At 39.4% G+C, this 24,424-nt stretch overlaps 1 long non-coding RNA gene across 2 annotated transcripts; it reads left to right on the forward strand.

Moving 5' to 3' along the window:
• On the forward strand, positions 1-23,970 carry LOC117220646 (uncharacterized). Of its 2 annotated transcripts, XR_013032703.1 has the most exons (4): positions 1-119; positions 2,691-2,834; positions 21,783-21,856; positions 22,189-23,970. It is a non-coding gene; the product is annotated as an uncharacterized LOC117220646 (long non-coding RNA). The 2 variants fall into 2 exon arrangements; XR_013032702.1 differs by having other exon boundaries at positions 21,783-23,970.
• Positions 23,971-24,424: the final 454 nt, after the last annotated feature.

Genomic DNA, 24,424 nt, shown 5'->3' on the forward strand with positions numbered 1-24,424 from the left:
GACCGTTCGGGTGGGACGCGTCTCGGGCTCGTTAGGAGATCGGCTCTCGGAGATGAAGATTTAGCGAATCACGAGGACAACTGCGAGGACCCTTCGTGGACTCTTGGTGGACATAAAGGGTAACTCTTCTTTCTGTTTTTATTGCGTGTGGTCAACTCGCCATCGTTGCTCTCGAGCTAAGGCGGTCTCGCACAAAGGCTTCTCTGCGATGGTTTCTCTCTCTCTCTCCCTCTCTCTCTCTCTCTCTCTTTCACTATCTACCGTTGTCTTGTCTGATGAACTGGCGAAGGATCTCGGCGTGGCGTATATCGAAGGAAGCTATTATACGATGCACTGGCGGCTACCCAACAAATCACACTATACACACTGTCGTGGAAACCCGGCTGGATAAAAGAAGGGAAGAACGAGCGAGTCGAAAAAGGGAGGAAGAAGACGGTCGCACACCGGTTATATCCTTGGAAACGGGCCGTGCAGAAAGCGATACGCTGCTCCTCTTCTTTTCCCTGCTTCTCCTCCGCCTCCACCGCCTCCGTCGCCGCCTTCTCCTTCTTCTCGGCCGATTCTTTTCATTCGCGTATACACGCGTTCCCTCGCACGCACAAGAAAGCGGAGCACACTTGGACGAGCCGACGAGACAAGACACACCGAGGTGGTGGGTAAAGAATAGCGGGAAGAGAAGACGGACAGAGAAGAAAGGAACAAGGGAAGAGAGCCGCGACGACGGTGTCGGGATGAAGCTGATGCTAGGGCATCGCAGAGAGCGGACTAGGCAGAAATGTCGGTGTTACTACCAGCTTCGAGTAGCAAGCACCGGTAAAACACGGTCCTAACTAACACACATGGAGACAGATTGGGGACTGCTGCTTCGGAGTTTACTATAGGATGGGACGGATGGTGATGGCGGCCGTAGCGAACCAGCCACCGCCCCCATGCTTCTTCTCTCTTCCTTCATCTCCCTCGCCTTGTTCGACCCTCCCCACCATCGCGGCTACCTCTGCCACGACTCCCTCCAATCCGTCCCTCCACCCTCTAGCCACGTAACCGTTCGTTCCAACCGTTCTCCTATTCTCCCCTCTAGGCATTATGACGGACACGCTGGAGCCCCTCTCCTCTCCGCGCAACCGTCCAACCTCTCGTCTCTCCCTCTCCTTGCTCTCCAGTCTCTCGGCCGTCCCCCCTTCCCGCCCCTTGTCCCGCATCCATGGCCCCCCTCTACACCCCACCGGATCGGCAGAAGTCGCCGCTAGCCTTCCCTGGGATACGAGATGTTATCCTCGAGCGATTCGGTGCGTACTATATATTCGTCTGCCCATGCGTCGCAACATCCCCTACCTGCGTCGCATCTCGGCGTGTGCGTCGGCCGCAATCAAGGTCAGGAACGTAGCCGGCCAACTGGGAGCCCCACGGTATATCGATTCCCAGCCACCACCGCGACGGCTACACAAAGGGGACACTGGGAGAATGGAAGAGAGACAGGAGAGATTGAAAGAGAGAGAGCGGGAGAGAGATGGAACAAGAGGACCGCGCCGTTGTTTCCAGCAGCAATGGCTCGTGGACCATCGCCGAGCTTCTTATCGTGACGCATACGTTCACCGGAAACACGGTATCTTTTGGACCCATTAACTCACGAACGTGATTGCCCCGCTATTTATCTGGCGAAAGGAAGGATGCGTGTCGCGCCGATATTGCATTTATTTCTACGACTTCCCCTTCACGTGCTACACGCTCGTGATGGCCCGTTAATTGCTCGGAATTGCCCGAAAGGAGACTTCGGGTACCTTCGTTTCGATCGGAGTCTATGCTCGATGTAATAGATTTACTTAGATAGGACGATCCCAACGAATTGTGTTGGAATAGGGTAAACTCGGTAACTCCGTCATATTTTTATATTTTGTTTGCTAAATCAGAATATTGGACTGCTATGAGACTGTGTAGTGGAGGTAATGTTAGGTCAAGCATTTAGGCAGAGGAAAGGTGAAAAAGAAATATTGTATAGAAAAGAATAAAGGTGCATTTTCAGTGGACACTCGGATTACTCCGTGATGGGTCTGCTTAACACTATTTTTACTGAAATAGTTAAAAAACACTATCTAAAATACAAAAGATAAATAGAAATAGCATTAAACTAGTTTCTTATCTTTTTAAATTATTACATCCGTTTTAATGGTTATGTTTATTGTATTAATCGCTCTCAGAATCATTTATACAACGCACGCACATAAAACTGATTTCAGTCTTCACCTTTCGGCATGAAATTATGATTTTATTGGGAAACAAAACGAAAATAAGGATTAACTTACTAAGAAATTTGAGCTCATGCTCAGAAAATAATAATAATAATGTACCTACCTTCAGTAAGCAGAAATAACACGTATTATAAAAAACAATTTAATGCTTACATTCTGATAATGAATCATTTCGAGATCACGTACCTTCATTTTCGATAATCTATTCACTTTTGAATCATACTTAAGTACACAACACGCGATCTTTCAAACATAGCAATGCTTGCCTGTTCCACTACATTTATTTTAATCGATTGAGTTTTTTATTAGAAAAATTAGAATTTTAACGCTACTGGTTAAAATTTTATTCGGTCAAATTGGTGAAACGGCATCCGTTTTAGAGACAACTGAAAAAATATCGCTATACATATACCCTAGTTTACCCTGTGTCTACTCTACTTTCAGCCAGCAATTCGGAGAGGTGATATGAAGTGACAACGATCTGAATCTAGGAACTAGCGTGCAGACAACGCCGAGTGATCTGGAAGGGACAGTGCAACTAACATCTTGACCTAGGACCTAGCATGCGGACATCAGTAAAAATAGAGGGTGAGTTTGGTAATCGGTAGTAACGGACGCTCGAGTTTGTTTTCGAATACCGAGTGAATTCCGCGAACAGTGACTCGTTGCGGACCGTTTAAAGATCTCGAGAGCAATTCCGCAACAAAACACTTGATCCACGTACCTCGCGGACGAAGGGGGAACCAGATAACGTTCTGTAGCGCGTGCGGTTATCTTGGTCGATTCCCTTGACTTTTCACCGCCATGAGGTATGTAATACGCTCGGTGTAGACAAGCGGCTCTTATTCACGATGCAACCTATGTGAACGTCGCGCCGGTATCAGTAAAACTTTCCATTCGATCGTCTCTTTCCTAGCGATAACGGTTGCTAAATCATCGCCAGGTTTCAAAGTAAGCGAATCCCATCGCGTCTTCCCAACCCCTGCTAAGTCCTCGGTTTCGAATGAAAAGCTTCTAGGTTGACTTTTTTGAAGTCGACCTTTGCTCTAGCCGCGTCCGTAAGAAAGCGTAGCGACGGAACGGGGAGGCAAGGTAAGCTTATCGCCGTTTCCGACGATATTGACGGCTAATGTGCGTACGGTCGCGACGAAAGCAGAGACGGCGAGCACTGGCGGCAGTGTCCGATACTATTATTAGTGTGCAGCTGCCTGCGAATTACTGAATGAAAGGGAAGGGCCCGCTTCGAAACAATGTCCGCAAGAGACGGGAGCTGCATCAGCGGAGGCTGTCGCAGTGATCAGGCTACTGGCTGGCAGGTCGAACGTGGTCGAACACACGTGCACAAGTTCGAACCAATTCGAACTCGTGTCGTGTCTTCAGTTGGAACTTATGATCATGCGGCAAATTATCGGAACGAATTGAAAGCTAACAGAAACGAATAATCTGTTGAAAATTCCTGAACGGTCGTCTTGTTGCATCCTAGCATTGACGAAGACTGCGGCTAGAAGAGGGCTCAACAGGTGCAGATTTTTCCAAACGCGAACGAAGCCCACCTCTGTAGCCAGTTAACCGCGGAACGATCCACGATGTAGAAACAAGCGCCCTCTTTCCGCCGAGTCCACGATTTTTCTCGTCCTCGTCCTCCCTCCGCTTCGAACAAGGAAAACGTTGAAGCTCCACTGATGACGCGTCAAGTGTTTCGATCGGGGAAGCGAGATCGTTGCTCTCTGGGCAACGCCGGTCGGTGTTTCAAACATAGCTGGACAAAACCCAAAATACCAACGGAAAAATACTAATGGTCGTGAGTAATCGACCTTTTATAAACGATCATAACTTCGCCTTGTTTTCGGTTGGCGTAAGTAAGGCTGGTTTCCCGCGACGATGTTCTAGGACATGCTTTCTTCCAGCACGGTGACACCGTTGCTACGAGAATATTCTTAACTATTCCAGCAATTGTTGCGCTCCAGAGGGGTCCGTAGAACTCTGCGTGAATGCCAGTTGAGAAAGGTTTCAACTCGTGAGATACCAAGAAACACAACACCTCGAGACGAGACCTTTGGGAGAGAGGGTCGCCATCTATTGGCTCTAATTGCCCGGTACTCGTTGAATGGAGATGGTCTCGGCTATGCTTTCGCTGGCATATAAGTCCGAGTTTAAATGATCGCAGCCCGACGCTTCTCGTTTAGTACTTGTACACAAGAAAATTGTGCGCGGCGAGCACCCTTTCGTTCTTGTTCGCACGATCCTCTTTCCTCTACTAGCCTGAGCTAGGTGCATCGAATCTAACGTAAATCGTCAGACATCGTCGCTCGGATCCTCTATTTCGGCTCCGTTTTCATCTTCGTCACGTTCGCTATCCTCGCTCAATTCTTTGAAATGGTGACTTTGTGTTGGACTGGAATTAGTTAAAGCTCGTAACGTGGTTCAACGTGTCCGGCTGATGAAGCATCTCATCAAATAAATGAAGCTTAATGACGATTCCCAGCGTATATACTTCGTCGAAGAAAATTCAGTTCGGACAGAGACCAAGAAGTCGTACTATTTACTGGTCTTCCATGACCGAACACGGGAGTTCAAGCGATAGATGACTTTCAAAATAATGCATATCGCGCCGCGATAAATCCTTTCGCCACCTCCACGAAACGTCGCCGTCAACTGCGCATTATTTTCCTGTATGTCGCAGCGAGCTTTGTAACGCAGTCGATAGACGCGACTTCCAGGTTCGATTGAACCCATCTCGCGAGATTAACGAGAACGAATTCGCACTAATTTACGAATCAACGTTGCTGTCGATACGAGGCTTGCATCGCAGCTTTTGTTTCAACGTGCCCGCGCGTCTGGCCCTAAATGATCGGCTCCCTGCTCTGAACGCGTTTGCACGCATTCTCTCATTGACTATGCCGATTCTCGCGCGTGTACTTTCTTCTTGGTCCAGTAGTTGCGATACTCTAACTGGCCTATGAACTCTGCGGTTTTTATTGTTTAACATCGCACACTTACGTCTGCGAGGCTAAAACTGTGGAGTCTTTGGGGATGCTGCGGTCGAGCACTTTAGGGTAGTTTTCTTGGCTCTATTCAGACAGTCACATATCACTGAATTACAAATTTTATGCATTTGTGACAAAAATGAGTTGTTTCAATTTAAAGTAGTAGAAAGATTACAAGAATTTAGAAATGTTATTGTATTATTTTTAATCCAATAAAATTATTAAAAGAAGAATTAACTTCTTACTTAGTTTCTATTTCTTGCAATTGATGTAGACAATTTTTATTTTGCACAAAAATCTGCAGTCTAATTATCACTTTCTTTGAATTTATTGCAAAGATACTCCATCATTTATTGATCTGCTATTTTAGATCCTTGTTTATAATTTATTTAAGCCGTAGTGACCCACACTGTATATACTCTTAACTCTAAAATTCTTTAATTATTTCGCAATGTATTCCAGTGTTGGTAGAGCGGATCTTTATGCAAAATAAAAATGTATTCTTGTTTTCGAATAGTTCTAATCAATTGAAAGTAACATAACGATACACTTAAATTCTTGTGTCGTCTCCGCTATCCTGAGTTTCTCTTATCAATTTTTACCATAAATGCATAAAATCTGCTGTCTAATGACGATTCTTTTAACCCTTTCACATTCTGATATTATCAAATTTGATGTTCTAAATACTTCATCAAAATTAATTTTTCAACCTGATGCAGAAGTGATTCAACTTCCAAGGAATAGGAGATGTTGATACGAACAAATTTTTTGAACAAGGTAATTGAGGGGTGCTGGAGGTGTAGGAGGCCGTATTGGTAGATACAGCACTGCTCGATCTCCGGCGTGGCGGGTCCAGCAATGACGCGGAGATCACCGAGCGTGTCCGAGCCCGTCCGAGTGTTGTCGAGTGGGAGTCTCGCGGTATCGGTGGTGGGGTTGGTGCGTCTCCGACGGAGGGGAATTCCCCGACACCGGTGCGGCGTGATGACCACACCGTGTCCCTTTTTGTTGCCGCCCATTAGGCGCCACCGCGGCGTGATTCGCAACCGTGTTTCTTTATCTTCGGCGTAGCCGAGTCTCGACTAGTCTACGAACGACTGACTGCACACGTTCTTGCCTATCTTTCCACCCTGGTTTTTCCGTCTCCCTCTCCTCCACTTCCACTCCGCATCATTTTATCTCTTTCTCTCGTTTTCTCTATTTCATTCGCTCGCGGATCGGACAATAGGAGAGTGAATCACCGGGCGTAGGTACGAGAAAGCTACGGGTTTCCGACGTACGCGGCCAGATAATCGACGGGATCCCGATTTTGGCCACTCATTCGATCACGTACGCCTTTTGACTTGTAGACCAGGCGGGAGAGTACGTCCTGGCAGATGAAATCTGGACGCGACAGAGACGCTAGCGGACTCGGGGGATGTTTATCTACGGCTTCTGTATTGATCTGATTTTTTCGGAATGCCGAGGTATTCGAAAACCGCCGGGTTACAGCGGTGCTACTTTCTTTTCGGTTGCGACTTTCTCGAATTGATGCGAGATATTAAGTAGATCATCTTAGACGAGATCGAGAATCCGCGGATAGTCGAGGTTCTTCTGTATTTATAAAATAGTTGGTGCAGGTTCTACTGTATTTGTAAAATAGTTGGTGCAGGTTCTGTAGTATTTAGAAAATAATCAGGCAACATTCTATTATTTTGATTTGATAGTCAAGGTTCTTCTGTATTTACAACATAGTCACGGCTTTACTGTATTTATAAAATAGTCAAATTTCTATTGTATTTACAAAATGGATCTATAGCAACTTTAATTAGTCAAGGTTCTACTCGATTCATAAGATATTTAATCCTGGTACTATTGTATTTATAAAATAATCAAGGTTCTACTGCACCTATGAAACAGTTAGATTTCTACCGCATTTATAAAATAGTTAGGAGGTTCCACTGTATTCGCGAAACAATGGCCAGAAATGATACTTTGCACGAGTATTCACGGCTTATGGATCGCACGACAGGTCCAGAAGGGACGAAGGATTTTGGTAACGCAGTTTTGTGTAGGCCCGTTGTTCCCGCAGGTTTTTCGACCACGGTCCGGTAAAGGGGAATATATCTGGCACGAAAGGAATTTATCCGACTTATCGGGTTCTAAAGACTGGTGCCTCGACTCCGGGCACAACGTAATCGCGCCCGAACCCGCCTTTATCTCCGACTATATATTAATCAGCGGAGATACGTATAATAAACGTCTGGCGTGGTCCAGACCTTTTCCTCATCGCCGCGCTCCAATTCGACGCAATTCTTTCCGTGACTTCTTTACGTAGCTGCTTCGAAAGCGATCTTTCGGATGCTGTAAAATATCGTAGTACTTGTCTCTTCAATTCTCTTAACAATGATGATTAGATCGCAGACTATATGCATTTGTGACGAAGGTGTAGGTAGGTGAAACTTGCAGCAAGAGTGTCAGAAGAAGTGACGTAAGACATTTTGATTTTGCGTAGAATTTGTTATCACTGCTGCGAATCCGTACAGAAATGCTTCGTACAAAATTAAGATGGTTTAATAACTAATTAATATTAACCCGTTGCACCTGTAGCTACGTTAACTCCAAAATCAAGGCATTTACATTTTCTACGATTATTTTCACTTTATACGCATGATATTAATCACATTTGCTCATACATTTACTTACATTTTGAACAATTTATTAGATATAGATCTTAATAACGTAGAAATTCTTTTAAGAAATAATATAACCATTTTTAATTGTGCCCTAGTGATATCTTTTTCGAGCTATAGTATTTTTATTCTGTATGATCGTTTTGTTATTAACGTAATAACGTAAAAATTATATCGAGAAATAATATGGTAATTTTTAGTGGTAACCAATACCTTATCATAAAAAACTGGATCTTTCACACTTATGGCAAAAATGAGTACGCGCAACACAAAACAGAGAGTGTACGGATTATAAGTTTTGAAAAATTCAAGCCAATTATTCGTAACTAACTAAGTTGTTAAGAGAAGAAATAATTCTATTTTATATAAAGATCCTCTATTTGTTGTCGTTATCAGAATGAACTTAACTCGTCTTTGAAACAGTAAATTCTGTTTTCTAGTTTCGTATCGACAGACTCCGAATGACGTTTCACCGTAGTAACATTCGTGGCTCCGAGATTCTTATTCTTCATAATATTTCTCTGTCGCCGTGAGCCCTTGGCTTTATTTCTCTTTTTTCGTCGCTTTTTTTTGTTGTTGTCTGTTCGAATAGTTCGCTAGATGTTCACGATGAGAGGGCGACTTATCGTCGTCCGCACACGGTTTATCGTTTCTCCCGGAAAGCCTGCGTTTTTTCCCGCCTCGGTCCGCTCGAATTTCACCGTATCTTACAACCTTTAGCCCGGCTACCTATACAAAAGCGAACGAGAACGCCGGCGTTCGTTCGACAATTTGTCAGAACCAATGGGGACCGATTGCATATATGTATATACCAACGTTTCTGTAGAGAATGATTCATACGGCTGTTTACCGAACTTGTATTTTCATTCCCGCTACGGCAAAGACGATCCACGAAATCCGCCATCGAGATAGACGATAATTAAAAAAAAAAAGTATATTTTTCCGTTGACTCACATCGATCCGGTACTTTTCCTAAATCTTACCTTGAGACACAGTACGATCAATGCAAGCATAGTAAACTAAAATCGACACACCATAGAGATAAAGAAATGATTAGGCGATTCCGTTGTTCTCCAAACGAAGCGAATAGAAGAGACGTTCATCTCTAAATCGATACGACTTTGAAACAGCTCTGAAATCTTTTAAAAATGTTTCTCGTGATTCGATCTACTATGAATTCGAAGATTGCAGTTTCTTCTTTACAACGACTCGTTAAAACTTGATCTACGATTTTTTTTAATCGTTTGATGCAATAAGAACAAGAGACAAGTTCAACTGTGGTGTTATTATTGAGACAGGTGCACACCCTTCGCTAAAAGCTGTATAAAACCATGGAGAAAAATCGTATTCCAAGTGTCTAGGGGTCGTTGCAAAGAGAAAGCTCGAATCTTGAAATCTACGGTAATATCAGTCCTAGAAAAAATTTTCTCACGTTTCTACAGACGTTTCAATTTGTCCTAAAAATTCAATCGAATACTTATGGTTTCTGATTCATTAATTTTTAAATTATCAAAATATTGATACATAAAAAACTATCTAAACCTATCATCTTTTGAAATCGTATGTGCATTTTCGTTCACAATTCCGCAAAAGAAAGCAACAATGGCTGCAACTAAAATAAACGAATAAAATTCTTGAGTACGTATATAATTTTATCGAGTAATTTCCCACGGTTCAATTAATTATCCGGACCATTTAATGTTTAAACAAATTGGATCTTTTTGGTGCAGAAAGAGTGCGCGTGCTCCCGCGCAGCGAAGCAAGGGCGTTTTCCATCGGGCGTTGGATTCCATTGCCGAGAGACGGACTCGCTTTTACCTGATTAATCGCGATCGGGAAGTTTGTGAAAGAGAAATGGCTGCGAGGCGAGCGCGCGCTTAGGGAGAAACGAGAGGAGATCGCTAGGGAGTGAGAAGGCCGTTGGGAAGAAAGAGAATGGGGAGAAGAGAGCGCGCAAGTGGCGCACACATGGCGCACAGTTGTTCGAGAGGTCAGGTTTTTGTCCACGAGCCTTCAGTTTTACAGATCCGGCCGAGTTTCTCTGTGTCTCTATACTCTACACCTATATACAGGGTGATCCACGTAACAAGAGATTTTCATCTTCGCCGATCACGATGGGGAGCACAGTTTCGACGAATCGAAACGATCTCCGGCTGTTTCTGATCGGACGGCCAATTTCGATCGCCGATTCGATACCTTTTCCTGTGCTCGATTATTCTACTATTCATTTATTTAATTTCTTGTATAACTAATTTATCTTATATTATATTTATATGCATACACAACGATTTTATAATTTTTCGGAATCTATAATTTACAGTGAATTTCTTTAACAAATTTTCAATGGCATTAAGCTGCCTCAATCGAGTACCAATATAATCACAGTAACATAAATAATTTGGTTTGAGTTTATCGCGTAAATGTTTATGATTCCTCTTACTACAGCACAATAATTGAAAATTCTATTAATAGGCTTCCTTATACATCCTTCAAGCAGAAAATTTATTCATTTTCTGCTTCTGGATTCTGTGGAATGATCGATTTCTTTTTGGTTGCACTTAAAAATATGATTTTTTTTAAAATGATAGTTGAAGAAAGATTATTATTGTCCTTTTTCGCTACCGTATTTACAATGATTAATATTTTTCAATGAATCTTTGAGGAAACTTACCTCATGATATGTACCATAAAATGGCTATAAATTGTATAAAAAGTTCAATAACATTTTGAAAAAAGAACAGCTTTATTCTTAAAACGACAAACTGTTTCGTTTAGAGTGTAAACAGCAGGTGTGTTATAAAATATTCTTTTTGTTATAATTATTATATACAGTTCCTCAGGTAAATACCGCAAGGAAACCGCGATTGTTCGCCGTTGTTCTCGGATGAAAGAATGGGAAAAGTGTGTAACGCTGCCGAAACGAAAGCAACAAAACGGAGCTGGTTGGGCGTGTACCGTGGCCGGGCAGTTAATGTGTCGCTTTTTACGAGCTCGCAGGTTCTACAGAGTAACCTGGACACAGGGCTATACTGCAACAAAAAGGGCAACTTTATGAAAACCGATCTAATTGCTGTTCACCGGCTTCGAATTACGCGCTTAAAATACGATCCGCGTTCCTCTTGCGTTTTACGTCGATGCTTCTACGGTTTTACTGCCAGAGAATATCACGGAATTTTTAATTAAGTCCAGCAACAATAACACAGTAGCCATCGTGCAATCGACTACTAGATTGTCGATTTTATGCATTTGTGATCAAATGAGTAGGTAAAATACAAAACAATAAATTTAAACGAATATTGTTCTAATTTTTAGCTTGTGAGGATTGTTAAAATAAAAAATAGATGTTATTTAATCCGTAAATAATTTTTATTTTGCATAAATATCTGTAGTCTATTGAATATTGTTGCTTTTCTGTTCGTCGTTTTTATATTTCTTCTAGTTTCTTATAATTTCGTAAAGAAGAGTCATGAAAAAGTAAACTTGGACCCATTTTAAAGCTTAAACCTTCTGCTTTTGCTATACACCATTCATTGTCTTTTAACCTCGCGTTACAATAATAGAATGCCACAATAATGTAGCAGGTGGCAAACTGGAGATATTCTGATTCTTGAAAATATTACGTATTGAAACGACCGTAAATTCATTTTTATCATGACCGATCATAATATGATTTTGAAGATCGAGATCTCCCCTTTACAACAGCCTCTTAAATTTTGATGTACGATTTTTGTCGGTCTCTTTATTGAGCTTCGAACAAGAAGTGTGCTTTTAATAAACGAGGACTTTCGTCGTTTCTGTCCTACAAAACGACTAAAACGAATCATGCACCAAATTTTGAGGGTTCATTGCAAAGAGGAAGCATTTATTTTCAAATCCATGACAGAGATTCATTCCTGAACAAACTTTTCCAGTGCTTTCGGTGACGTTTCAATTTGTAGTATCTTCGAGTGAACTTATGTCTCCAGTTTCCCGCGTACTATATTATTGTAACATTATTTCATTGTAACGTGAACAAGGAAATGAACAATGTATAACAAAAGCAGCAGCTCCAAGCTTTAAAATGAGTCCACGTTTATAGCTGTGCGCCTCTTTTTCACGAAACTATAACAGTTAAAATGTCGACAATTTCTCGATAAAATTGCTAGGGCAATTCCCGGAGCCACAATGTAGTACACCTTCTCGTCGAGTAGGTTCGCAGGCGATTACTAATTGTAAGCAACGGCTATCGAGAAACGCATCGTCCTGTCGCAATCGATAGCTTCGCCGTGTGGACCAGCACGCGTTATCGCCGCGATACAAGCGGAGAATTTTTTATGCATGCCCCGGATAAGTCGTGGCTAGTATGTCCGGGCACGAACGAAGTTAAGCATCGGCGTATAATGTATCACGGGGCCAGCGGGCAAATATTTGTTACGTTCAGATTTCTGTTTGCCATGAGAGTTCCGTCGCAAAATAAGATAGCCAGCGGGGATCGACTGCCTGCCGGCTACCATTCCATCCTCTTGCGCGTGTTCCGTTTCGGTCTGCCAATCAGCAACTCTCTGCACCGGAAACGGAACGAGTGTTTGCCTTGCAGTCGAGATCCTGCCGAACCCACCGATTATGCCTGTGTCGCCGAACTGTCGAAAAAGTCATCAGTTAACGCCAAAGCTGACTAAACCTGCCGAGCACTAAAACTGACCGGCGGGAGTTGCTTCGTAACGACCACAAGAAACTGATATGTAGAATTTATATGAATTTCAACGGAAAGATTGTTAAAGCCTTGTATCGCATAAGAAATTTGCAAATTTTTATAGACCTTTTTGATTTTTGTTTTAATCCAACTTGCAATAGGGTGACAGAATGATTCGATAATTGTTACAGTACAAAAATATTACACGTGTCATAATTGTTTAATAAGGAAAGATATAGATTATCAAAATGCAGCATAATTAAACAATAAAGTTTCGTTTTTCTACATTTTACTTTTTGGTATTTGACGATCTTTATGTTGTGAATGAAATATGAATTAACAAGATCAAATGATAGTTTTATTTTCTTTTTGCGATTAATAAGCTTTTAGTTGACGAAAGAAATTTTTCGTTAATTCTGATTCTTGTAAAATGACGTACAAAAATAAGACGCTGATGAGTTTCCTGCAAGACTGTGATCTTTTTTTGTTAACACTAGGAGGTTTACGGAACCGGTCAAAATGACAGGTCGTTAATTTATTAATTCGCGATTATTCAGATTGTAAAGATACATTTACGAGTTATTTATTCAATACATACGTTACTTGTTGCAAATATTATTACAGTAACATTCGTTCAGAATAAATGTATTACTGTTATTTTCATAAAAGGATATAAAACAGCTGTTTTTTAGCTGCTCCGTAAATCTAACATTAATGTAGCATAATGGAGTTCGAAAGCATGATACGGCTCAGTGTCGGCGAAAAAGAATAGCAGTCTGGTTTAATGGGGATCGGTGGGAAGGCAGCGGCCGAATGGGAAGGTCGTATGAGGAGAGATCGTGTTCCACGGGGAAGGTGGACCGGGTCCGGACACGTGAAACAGCACCAGAGCGGTTCTCTCTTGAGACAAAAAGTACAAAAGTGTACTGTGAACGTAGTTTACCTATGGCTCGGCGTGGCAATAACGGCGATGGTCGCCATATGGGCGACAGCCCGAGGGCCCAGAGAACCGGCGCGCACCTTCATCTCTTCTCTTTCTGTCTCGCTACCCTATCCTCCATCCCAGCGCCCTTATGCGGGCCAGATTTTATGGCCTAGGTACTGTACACGCGCATAGACGTGCAAAGGGCTGGGCTCGGCTCGGTTAGATTCGCTCGCTCGCTCGCTCGCTCGCGATTCCCCTCCAGGAGAACGATTCTGCAAAAACGTGGCGACGCGAGATCGCACGCGTGTGACTCATCGATAAATTCAACCACATTGAAACGTACGCACCCCATGGTACACGGCGTTTCCCACGAGGAAGCCTCGCGATCACGCTCCTGGACCTGTCCTCCTCCGCGTTACCGCGCCCCCATTTGCCGAAAATTTAAGCTGCTTCTGGTTCGTTGATATGCGAACTAAATTGTGGATATTCGTACAAGCGCTACGGTGAAAGTTTACGAAAACGTTCGAACGCCTTTTAACCCTCGGACAGTATCTTCGCAACTATACAATTGATGAGATGTTTATGAAGATTCTCACAGCTTTATTTATTTATTTTTCTAAACATATTTTTGTAGATACTTTATGTAGACTTATTAATCTCCGTATTGTTCCTAGAGTAACAAATATTTATTTTTAATCGAATTGCCGAAACTTGGCTGATCAGGGGTGACGATTTAAATATATGCACTGGGTCAAAACGACCCGGTAACCGCAGGCCAAGGAATGACAAATAAGATAAAAGGCTCTTGTTTTTTAACTTTTTTATCTGAGCCTATAACGAAAATCTAAACAATGTAATATTTTGCAGATCTCAGTATTTGTTACCGCATAGTCAACCTACAAATGTTGAACATTACTATGTTATTTTGGTCCAGAACACAGCCAGACTTGTACTAAATATGAACATTCCATATTTTCTGGTTTCAGTTCAGCAGGAAGCCAAAAATCATGTCAATAGTCGACATAACTTTCATAAAACAGATACCGATTCTCAATAAAACAGACACCTATAATACACGTAATTTATCACTTTATTTTAACAAATTCATTGCGCATTTTAAATATCCATAAACGTACGCGCCAAAACTTAATGCAGAATGTTTGTTAGTAGTTGTAAAAAGATCTGACGAAAGTTGTTTGAAAAATGGCATTCAGTACCATGGAAGCCCATAAGGGACCTGTATTTCAAGTGTCGGAATTCGTTCGAACGAGATGTTTGCAAAGAGAAAACGCCTGTGACACGGTCAGAATTGGTGCCGGCGGATTTTACAGTAATTAAAATCGCTCGAAACGGCAATAATAGGAAGGACGCGTAAACGAGGTGCGAGCCGGCCCATAAATCTGCCCATTAGCCGCGTCACAATGGACACGGGCCGTGTTTTATCGCGTTCGACAGCCGTCGCAGAATAGATTTCCCCTTGATACGTGACGAATCGTTTGGCATACGCATGTCCCGATAAACTTGGATTTCGTTGACGTAACGTTTTATCGCTTTTCCGCGGTAATTTTATCATATTTCCACCCACAGTGCCCGGCGCCCACCAATGAGAACGGCGCGGTGCGACGGTGAATTCTCTGACGCACCTCGTTTCAACTTCGAAACTGTAATTGGCGCTGCATTTAACTAATATTTCGAATATAGCGATATCCATCGTACGCTTGCAAATTTATTCAGACAGTTTTCGTGCGGAATAACAAGAGGCAATTTCAATATATCAAAATATCAAATTTATTAAAACATTTTTCATATCGAAATTAATAGAAACGATTCTAATGATTACTAAGCCAGTTTTAATATTAAAACATAAAATTTATTAAGACATTTTTCACATGAAAAATTAAACGATTCTAATATTAATTATTAATCTTAATATTAAGTTAATTCACAATAAACTCTAATACTGTCTATTTATTCAATACAAAAAAGAAAACTGATTAATAGAAATCAATTTAAAAAGAATGCACATACATATGCAAAATATTTTACATAACAACAACAAGATCTATAAATAATTTTTCCAATCTTTGAATGCGAAGGCTCGTAATCACCGTACAATCCAAAACCAGTTACATCAGGTGTATCAAAATACCAATCAATCATAAAAATCAACAAAATTATATACTTCCATGTTTTGTATAATATTTACATGAATAATTTAAATAATTGCTAGATGACTCTTCTGTCAATACAATCGTGATCACACGTTTCTGATTTCTGTTCATAAATTGTGCAATGACCTTTGTCTCAAGCATTTTTTAATTAAATTGATGTTATGTGAACCCGTGAGGGATTGCTCATTGTCTCGGTTAGACAATTAATTCCCGAGCTCCTGGAAGGATCTCAAGCACGTGGCTCATTGCAATTTTCCTCGCCGGCAACGTAAAATCCCATCATCGAGAACGCACACGTCGTCGCAGGTATACAGCATGCCAGACGGTTTTCGCGTAATGAAACGGGAGAGCCGCGCGTGTGCATACACGCTGTTTGCACAAATGATTTGTATTGCCGATTTCTATTAGCCGATCCTGTATTTCACGGCACGCAGCCGTTACCCCGACGGACCCCTCCGGTTTTTCGATGATCCGCGTTTATCAAAATGATTCCGCAGATAAATCGGTCTATGCTCTATCGCGCTGCAGATTAACGAGGCTTACCGTAGCCGAATATAAATGTTCATAGATGCATACGTTTCTACTGCGTATTTTTTAACAAAAAAATTTTTAAATACTCCCTCAATACGAAAGAAATTATACTAAAAATTTCAAGATGATCGACTACGTAGTTCCTTAATAAAAACTTTGCAAATTTCACCTTATTTTTGCAGCGGTTTTTCCAAAGCATTCTAGTACATAAAAATAAATAAACAAATCTGTTTCTACTGCGCATTTATCAATAAAAAAATTTGTACATACTCCCTAAATGCGATAAAAATGATGGCTACACAATTCTTTAACAAAAATATCACAAAGATCATCTTATTTTTACAGTTCTTCCAAACCAGACTGTGCCGGAATCTGATTGACATAATTATTTATTCTCGCGGTAAATAAATGAACAAATTGCGCCTCAAGCTTAAGGTTGAAGTTTAAGGGTGCGTCTACAGATCTCGAAAAAGTTCGCCGCAATATTATGACCTATAGTTTTCCAGAAAAAATCCGCAAAGGTTGCTGAATTGTGCAGCTGTTGAACGAGAATCATCCCTTAAAGGGATTGCGGTTTCGCGTTCTGGAAAGGTGTGCACTGCAAAATGCAGCGACGGTGTTGTCGATGGATATTGGATATAGACCATGAGGTGGCCGGATGCGCATCGTGCACGAGCTACGGGGTAGCAAAGCTAAGCCAGTAATGCAATAACTTGAATAGATGGGTATGCAGGCGGAAAGAACATAACCTATCCCCCTGGCCTCCCTCTGCCCCACGGTTTCTTTCTCCCTCTCTGATTTCGTGTGTCTGCCCCCGTCCCTTGGACTCGTAGGTGCATACAGTACCGTCCATAATCGTCGAACTAGTGCACAGTTGGTTCTGCACAATATAATTCCATCGAATAATAACGCTAATAGAAATAGAACATAATTAAAATTAATTAAAATGCCTAGTCTATTCATTTTATACTATTAGTAGGTAATTGTTACACTTTTACGCATTTGTGACGAAAATTAAGGGATGAAACTGTAAATTCTGATTGATTAAAATTTGTTGCAATCGACACATTTCGTATTTTGTGTTAAGAAAGGCAGTCTGCTGATCTTTGTGAGTGTTAAATGTGATTAATAAATGATTAATAAATAACAGTTCAATCCCATTGTTCAACATTATTTGTACATCATTACTTTATTTATAGTTATTATTGCATTTATGTATAATATATCATCAATTTGTTAGTGATTAAATGAAATATATGTTTATTGAATGGTTGCATTAGATTTAATGATTAAATAGTGAGCACAAATAAATCTTGATCAACAATTTTTATTTTTAATGTTCACTCTAAATGGTAGAGAATAAAAAGAAGTTTTGTGAAGCCGCATAGTAAAAATGTATAAAAATAGCATTGTATGTATACATTATAGATACATATTTCTTTTTACTTGATCATGCAACAATTTGGCAAATCATTCACAGTGTATATACATACTTTTATGTACTAGATTTCCAAGAGAGAACTTTGCCGCATTAAAAATCATATTAATCAAGCCACCCAACATTAAAACCGTGCATCGATAGAAAGAAAGTTTCGCCATTGTGCAAAAGCGATTCGAATAATTATGAAAGGTACTGTACAGATCAACGCCACATACCATAACCACTCGGACTATGCCAGGAGGGTGAATCCAGGGGTGCTTCAGCCCTGATTCCAAAGTACCCCGAATATATAGTCGGTTACGTTAAAAGGCTTTTAATATGCGTGCTCGTTCACTTTCTCGATTCTCTGTGGTTCGATCTGATCGCAGAAACCGAACCGTTCCCCTGGGCTTTTTCCTGCAATCGAGAATAATATTCTGCGATCTCCGATCGGCATCATCCGATCTGACAATTCATCACGAATTGTGCACGAATATCACGTTCTCCATCTACCATTCATCTAATCGCAAATGTTACAATCCACGCGTACATTAATATGAGAATCGTTCGCGCATAATGGTTAGACTGAATGTATTTATGTTAGTAAAATATTTGGAATTGATTATTTTATACAGAAAAGAAACATTGAAAATGAATACCGAAAGTATACATTTTGAGGAAAATTGTTTAATTATTTTTTAATTCCGATATTCATTTATTTTATTTATTTATCGTATTCATTTATTATATTCATTTATTATATTTATTTATCATATTCATTTATTATATTCATTTATTACATTCATTTATTACATTCATTTATTATATTTATTTATCATATTTTTAGTTTGACTATATTATCTGACCACCAAAAATAACTGTTTTGCTAGTTAAAACAAAAACATAAATAAATAAAATCAAATATGAAAAATGGAATATGAAAAATGGAAAAACAGAAAATGGAAAATGGAAAATAGGGAATGGAAAATTGAAAAGTGAAAGATAAAACTGGGATTAACCGCAAGGATCGCGACGGAACCGGCGAGAAGTCATATTCCGACACACATTCGGCAGTTTACGGTCACGTAAAATCGGAGAGTCGGATGAACGATGGGGCGACAAAGGGCCGAGGAGGTTGGGGGGGTCGAAACGTGGGGGGATTTAGTACGTTGGGGGTACGCAGGGAGGGTTGAAGGGTTCCATAGAGCGAGACGGAGCATGCTCAGACGCACATATTACGGCGCACGTCAGTATTTAAACACGCTTGATGGGAAGGTGGTGTACGAGGGGTGAAATCGGGTCCCCATTGTGCTCAGGTGTGAGGCGTGTGCGCAGGGGGTGGACAGGCCGAGGTTGAGATGCGGGGAAAAGCCCTGGGGGTGAGAGAAAGGGAGAGAACGAAAGAGTGAGGATGAGAGAGAGAGAGAGAGAGAGAGGATGAGAGAGGGGGAGGGTGGATTTGCACACGCGGCACGAGCCGCTCTTCAACAAAGGGATGGAACAGATTGGAAGCCATTCATTCATTCGGTTGCCCTGTATTTTTTCTCCGTGTTTGACTGGGAGAGTATCGTCTGCCACCCCTGCTGCCATTCTACCCCCTTGCCGTCGCACGACGATCACTGCCGTGCCTTACAGGTATGGTCAATTTACAGTTTTGTCTATTTCCTTTCGCCTTTTTGTTGATCATTCGGAGCAACATAGGGTAAAGGTACCATAATAAAGGTATTACTGCAGCGACAAGCTCTAGTTGCATTTTTTTCCAGTATTTCTCTGGATTGTCTTACGAAAAAACGATTCTTGAATGGTTGCTTTGCATTTTGAAATATGAAAAAGAAGATGAGTGAACTCTGAAAATGTAATCTAAGATAAGAGAAAAATATCGAAGATCGAATAAATGACATTTTGTAGGAATTACTGCAGACGACAAAGAGTCATGTAATAATTCCTATAAACGTTACTGCGGATTTAGATTGTATACATAAAAACTTTGTTATAAAAGGTAAAAAGGTAGGAAACTCACGAAGACAATGGAATGAAACGGTTTTTCAGTTATGATGAATATAAATTATTTATTACACAAATTTTATAATAGACACAGATTATTTATTAAAGCTTTTATATTCGTATTAATTATTTAGCACAGAAAATTTTTCATGTTTACAATCAACACAAAATCGTTGGGTGTACAATTATTCAAGCTATTGAATTTGATAGAATAGGAAAGAAATGCCCTCCCTACTTTACATCTTTTATGAAGGTTGCTGTTTCAAGTATTAATATATGAAAAATATGAGGATGATTAAACAATATCTCCATTTGCTCAGCTAAAACATATTTTTATTGAATTATATAAATTTTTTCAGAACAATACATAAAAACTGCTTCTTCCAGTTACAGTCTTAACATTTTTACAAAAACTTGAAGCTTCTATTAGTAAAAACAGTAAGTTAATAATAAAATACGACATGATTGCGCTATGTACTTTCTCAAATATATGTGAGCCTCATAAATGCATAAAATGCTGCAGTCAAATTCACGTACTTAAAATTTCCTCCGCAGAAGTCAGCAAAATTTGTCTCTTGTTTAAAATTGTGCGCAATAAATACTTTACATTAATACATACATACATTCTCTAGTATTTTGTAAGTTTATAAATATATAAATATCCACAGCCTACTAATATATTTTTAGGAGGTACCCAATCAGTGCTGAATCTTTTTCAGTAACTGAACTAACTTTATTTCTATATCTTTTGTAGAATCGTGATTTCGTAGATCTTTAATTTTGTAGAATCTTGACTTTGTAGATTTCTAATTTCGCAGATTTTTAATTTTGTTCATTTCTTATTTCGTAGATTCATTATTTTGTAAATTTTTAATTTCATATATCTTTATCTTCAAGATTTTGTATTTCATTATTTCTTTACTTTTGTAGATTTTATAGATTTTACAAAACGCAATAAAAGTAATAATATAAAAATAAATGCAAATAAAAGTTTTATCGCCGCGAAGCAAAACGGATATGCGAACACGTCTGACCGCATTTTGTTCGAAAGCTTGCAATATCGATTTGCATCAACAATGGAGGGTTTCTGGTTATAATTTGCGCGACGTGTACTTCCGCGATAATAAATGACCGTGCGGCAAAGAATTTTCGCAAGCCCTTGGTCTCAATGCGTTCCTGTTCACCATTGGCTCCCGTTTGACCTGACGAAAATCAATATCTGTCGGCAAATTTAAGTGCGTTCGTGGGGGTGTGTGTTTGTATCTATTGTACCTTCCGAGATTTTGTATCCAAAGCAAATGCACGAGCTTCGTCCATGCTCCACTTTCGTATTCCGTTGCAGTTGGACACCGAACGCTCTTATGCGGAAAGTTATCGATTGATGTATCGTTCCTTTTCATCTTATTAGTACGATTTCTCTAGGAAACTTGCAGTGTACCATCTCGATTCGCAGAAATCAGTTCAAGAAATCTTGCTGGCTACTAAAGGAAATCAGATTCTAACTGTTCTGCTATAAGTTCGTGCTGTGAATACGATTAAATAACGTGTATTTGAATTTGAATGATCCAGTGCATTTAAATCGTTATTTAATTAAATTAATCAATTTTTAGCAATTAACACTTTATTTACCGGAAGCCTATTAATAGGATCTTCAATGACCGAAATGTGTCAGTCAACTGTAAGTATATTGCAATCAAATTTTATCATGCTACCTAAATATTGAATTAAGTATTTAATAATATAAATTTTACAAAAATAGTCCCTAGTACATATACGTGACAAGTTTTCCTGAAATTATTATTTAAAGGACAATTATCGAGTAAATTCAAAATCGCGAATTCGTCGTTAATTTATATCTGGAAATAATTATTTACTGGTTTCGAGATACATACATTTTTCTATACCGATGTAAGAAAATTCGGATCATAGAGAGCTTCAAATTAAATAAATTACTGTTACACTATTCTTTAATTGTTACACTATTGTAATAATAGATGTACAAGAAGTATCTCGAAGATATATTTAAAAAAGTTACGAATGAACTTAAAAACGATCAGAAAATCAAAATGTTTTGAAATCGATGCACAAAATCCAGAATTTACTGGAATGGCGCATAGTGAAGCATTTTAATGAAAAACCTTGGAAATTTTATAGTATCTGCATGAGAGATATGTGAAGACAACTGTGGATGAAGAATGCAACTACATTTTTAGTGATAAAATTGAAAGGTTAGTCTCGGATATTAATACTAGGTTTATGGAAGTCGTCAAAATAATGTGCCACTGATTCTTTAATTTAAGATTATTCCAATTGTAAAAATACATTTATGAGTTGTTTAGTCAATACTTACACTAAATATTACAACACTACATTATACACGATAAAATATTAAAAATCAGAATAAATGTTTTATTGTTACTTTCATAAAGTAACATAAAACAGATGCTTTTAACGATCATTAAATCTAGCATTAAATCTACGCAACAAAGCAATAGACTAATTTATGCGATGACCTAATAATACCTTGGTGCATTATCTTATCGTTTATTATCCAATCTAGCCGCTGCGTAAGTGCCGCCAGGTTAACCTGAAGGAACAGATGAAAGGATGTTGCGGTCGGGAAAGGAAACAGAAGACAGAAAACGATAATGTTATCGACAGTTTGCAACAGCTGAAGGTAAGACTGCACTTACGACTTACAGCTGAATATTATTTGCTAAACTAAACCAACGAGCCGTAGTAAATGCAATACGCTGGCGTTAGGTTTAGAAAATCATTCTGGTAGAACAGACGAAGATCTTGAAGATTTTTCTTTCAGTACAATTGCAACAAAAATCTATAAACAAAATACGAAAATATGAAAATAGCTATCAAAATACGAATAGGTACAATAAGCTAAGAAGTTACAATTTTTATTGGACAGTGTAATGACCAAAATATAGTCGTCTGTATTGTTATTAGTAATTAGGGTGCATGATGAAATGATTAGGGTAAATATTGCTTGCAGTGTTGCTAAATATACACATGCAATTCGCAAAGACCTCAATAAAATTTCGTTTCTCTTGGAAACATAATAGGGTTTTACAGATGCAATTCTTCAATTGCAGTTCAGTATTTGAACATTTATTATAGTCTAAGTAGATTATTAGTCTAAGTAGATTTAGTCTAAAGTAGATTGAATAATGTTCTGAACAGACTGTGGACACTGTGCGTCGCGAAAGTATCTTTATAAAACTTAATCAAAATTAATTATGATGGGACCAATGACTGGACTGTAGTTTTTTATACAAAATAAAAATTGCATCAATTACAAGATACAGCAGCTGCTTAGATATTTGTTTATTCTCTCAATAATTTTACTGACATGAAAATAATGAAACGATGCTTCTAACGCTGTTTTTATCGTTTTTTTGTATATATTTATTTCTACCAAAAAAGTGAACGGATTTAGAAAATAATTCTAAGTTAAAATGTAAAAAGGTGTCTTTTGACCTCTTTGGTAAAAGTAGTGTTAAATTAAAATCTAAAAGAGTGTCCTTTGCTAAAAATTCAATTTAGAAGAAGTCACAGTCCCCAAACTAAGCGTACATATTTGGTTTTCAAGCTACAAAAGAAAAGAAAAATAAATAGGTAAAAATTGTTTCAAGGTAAATTGTTGTTTCTCTGGCATCATCTCACGGAGAATTAGCCGGTTACGTCGGAATTGAGTTTATCAAGGGTCTAAATTCGACGACTGTGAGTCACAATTCGTTCGATTGAAAGTATTATATGTGGGTCCACACGTGGGTACCTGATGGAACGGTTCACGCTGCTTTCATCCACCTTAATGGCCATCCTCGTAGGTGCGCGGGAATCATTCTTAACGAGCATGCGGGCTCCACGCTGGAAATTCCGCTCGGTTTAGCAGTAATTGTTTAATTGAAGATCCTCGCCGAGACGCTGGACGAGTTAATTGGTGACGCGTACGTGAACCACCGTTCAAACACGCGCGCGTTGTTCAACTATGAAAAACGAGCAGGCACACATTTCCCTCAATTTTCTTCTTACAGCACCTTGAAACTCAATATTCTCCACCGCGTTCTATAATTATACAATAAAAACATCGTTATCTACGATATGGTATTATTCTTTGATGACGATGATTTTGTAATATAGTGCCAAGGTCCATTGACTTGAATACTGCGGAGCTACGTTTCCTTTGGCAGCTGCTGTTCGTTAAAATGTTATTCTATCTAGTAAAGATAGACAAAAAGTCTTAACACTTATAAATAATAACAACGACGAATATAATAATAATGTATGATAGATATTTAAATAAATTATACACAGAGGCTCCAACAAATATTCGTACTTTACGTTTTCTATTTTCGTATAATTAGTGATATTTGGACTGTTATAACTGTTATAAAAGAGTTGTATACTTTTGGTATGTACTTATGTACACTCACGTATACATAAATGCCTAAAAATTTGCGGTTTAGTTGTTAATAAGAAGATAAGTAGAATTGGTTTGCTGTACTTTGAAGTTGACTTTTTTTCAGCAGAGACAGAGTTCGTCTTTTACGTTCCCTAATTTTTTGTAAATGTTTGAAAAATTATATGATACTTAGAAAATTAACAGGGTTAAGGAAGAATACCTTCGTGACATGAATTGTCGATCAAGAAATTCAAAATAACGTTTAGAGAACGCAAACGTGCGTGGAGCAATGATAACTCCATTACAACGGAAGCCAGAAACGCGGGCGAATTAGAACGAAACGTGTACCAGACTAAGGAAGATCGTAACGATGATCTCA

This window comes from Megalopta genalis, chromosome 2 (assembly GCF_051020955.1).
Source record: "Megalopta genalis isolate 19385.01 chromosome 2, iyMegGena1_principal, whole genome shotgun sequence".
In the NCBI taxonomy this organism is placed as follows: domain Eukaryota; kingdom Metazoa; phylum Arthropoda; class Insecta; order Hymenoptera; family Halictidae; genus Megalopta; species Megalopta genalis.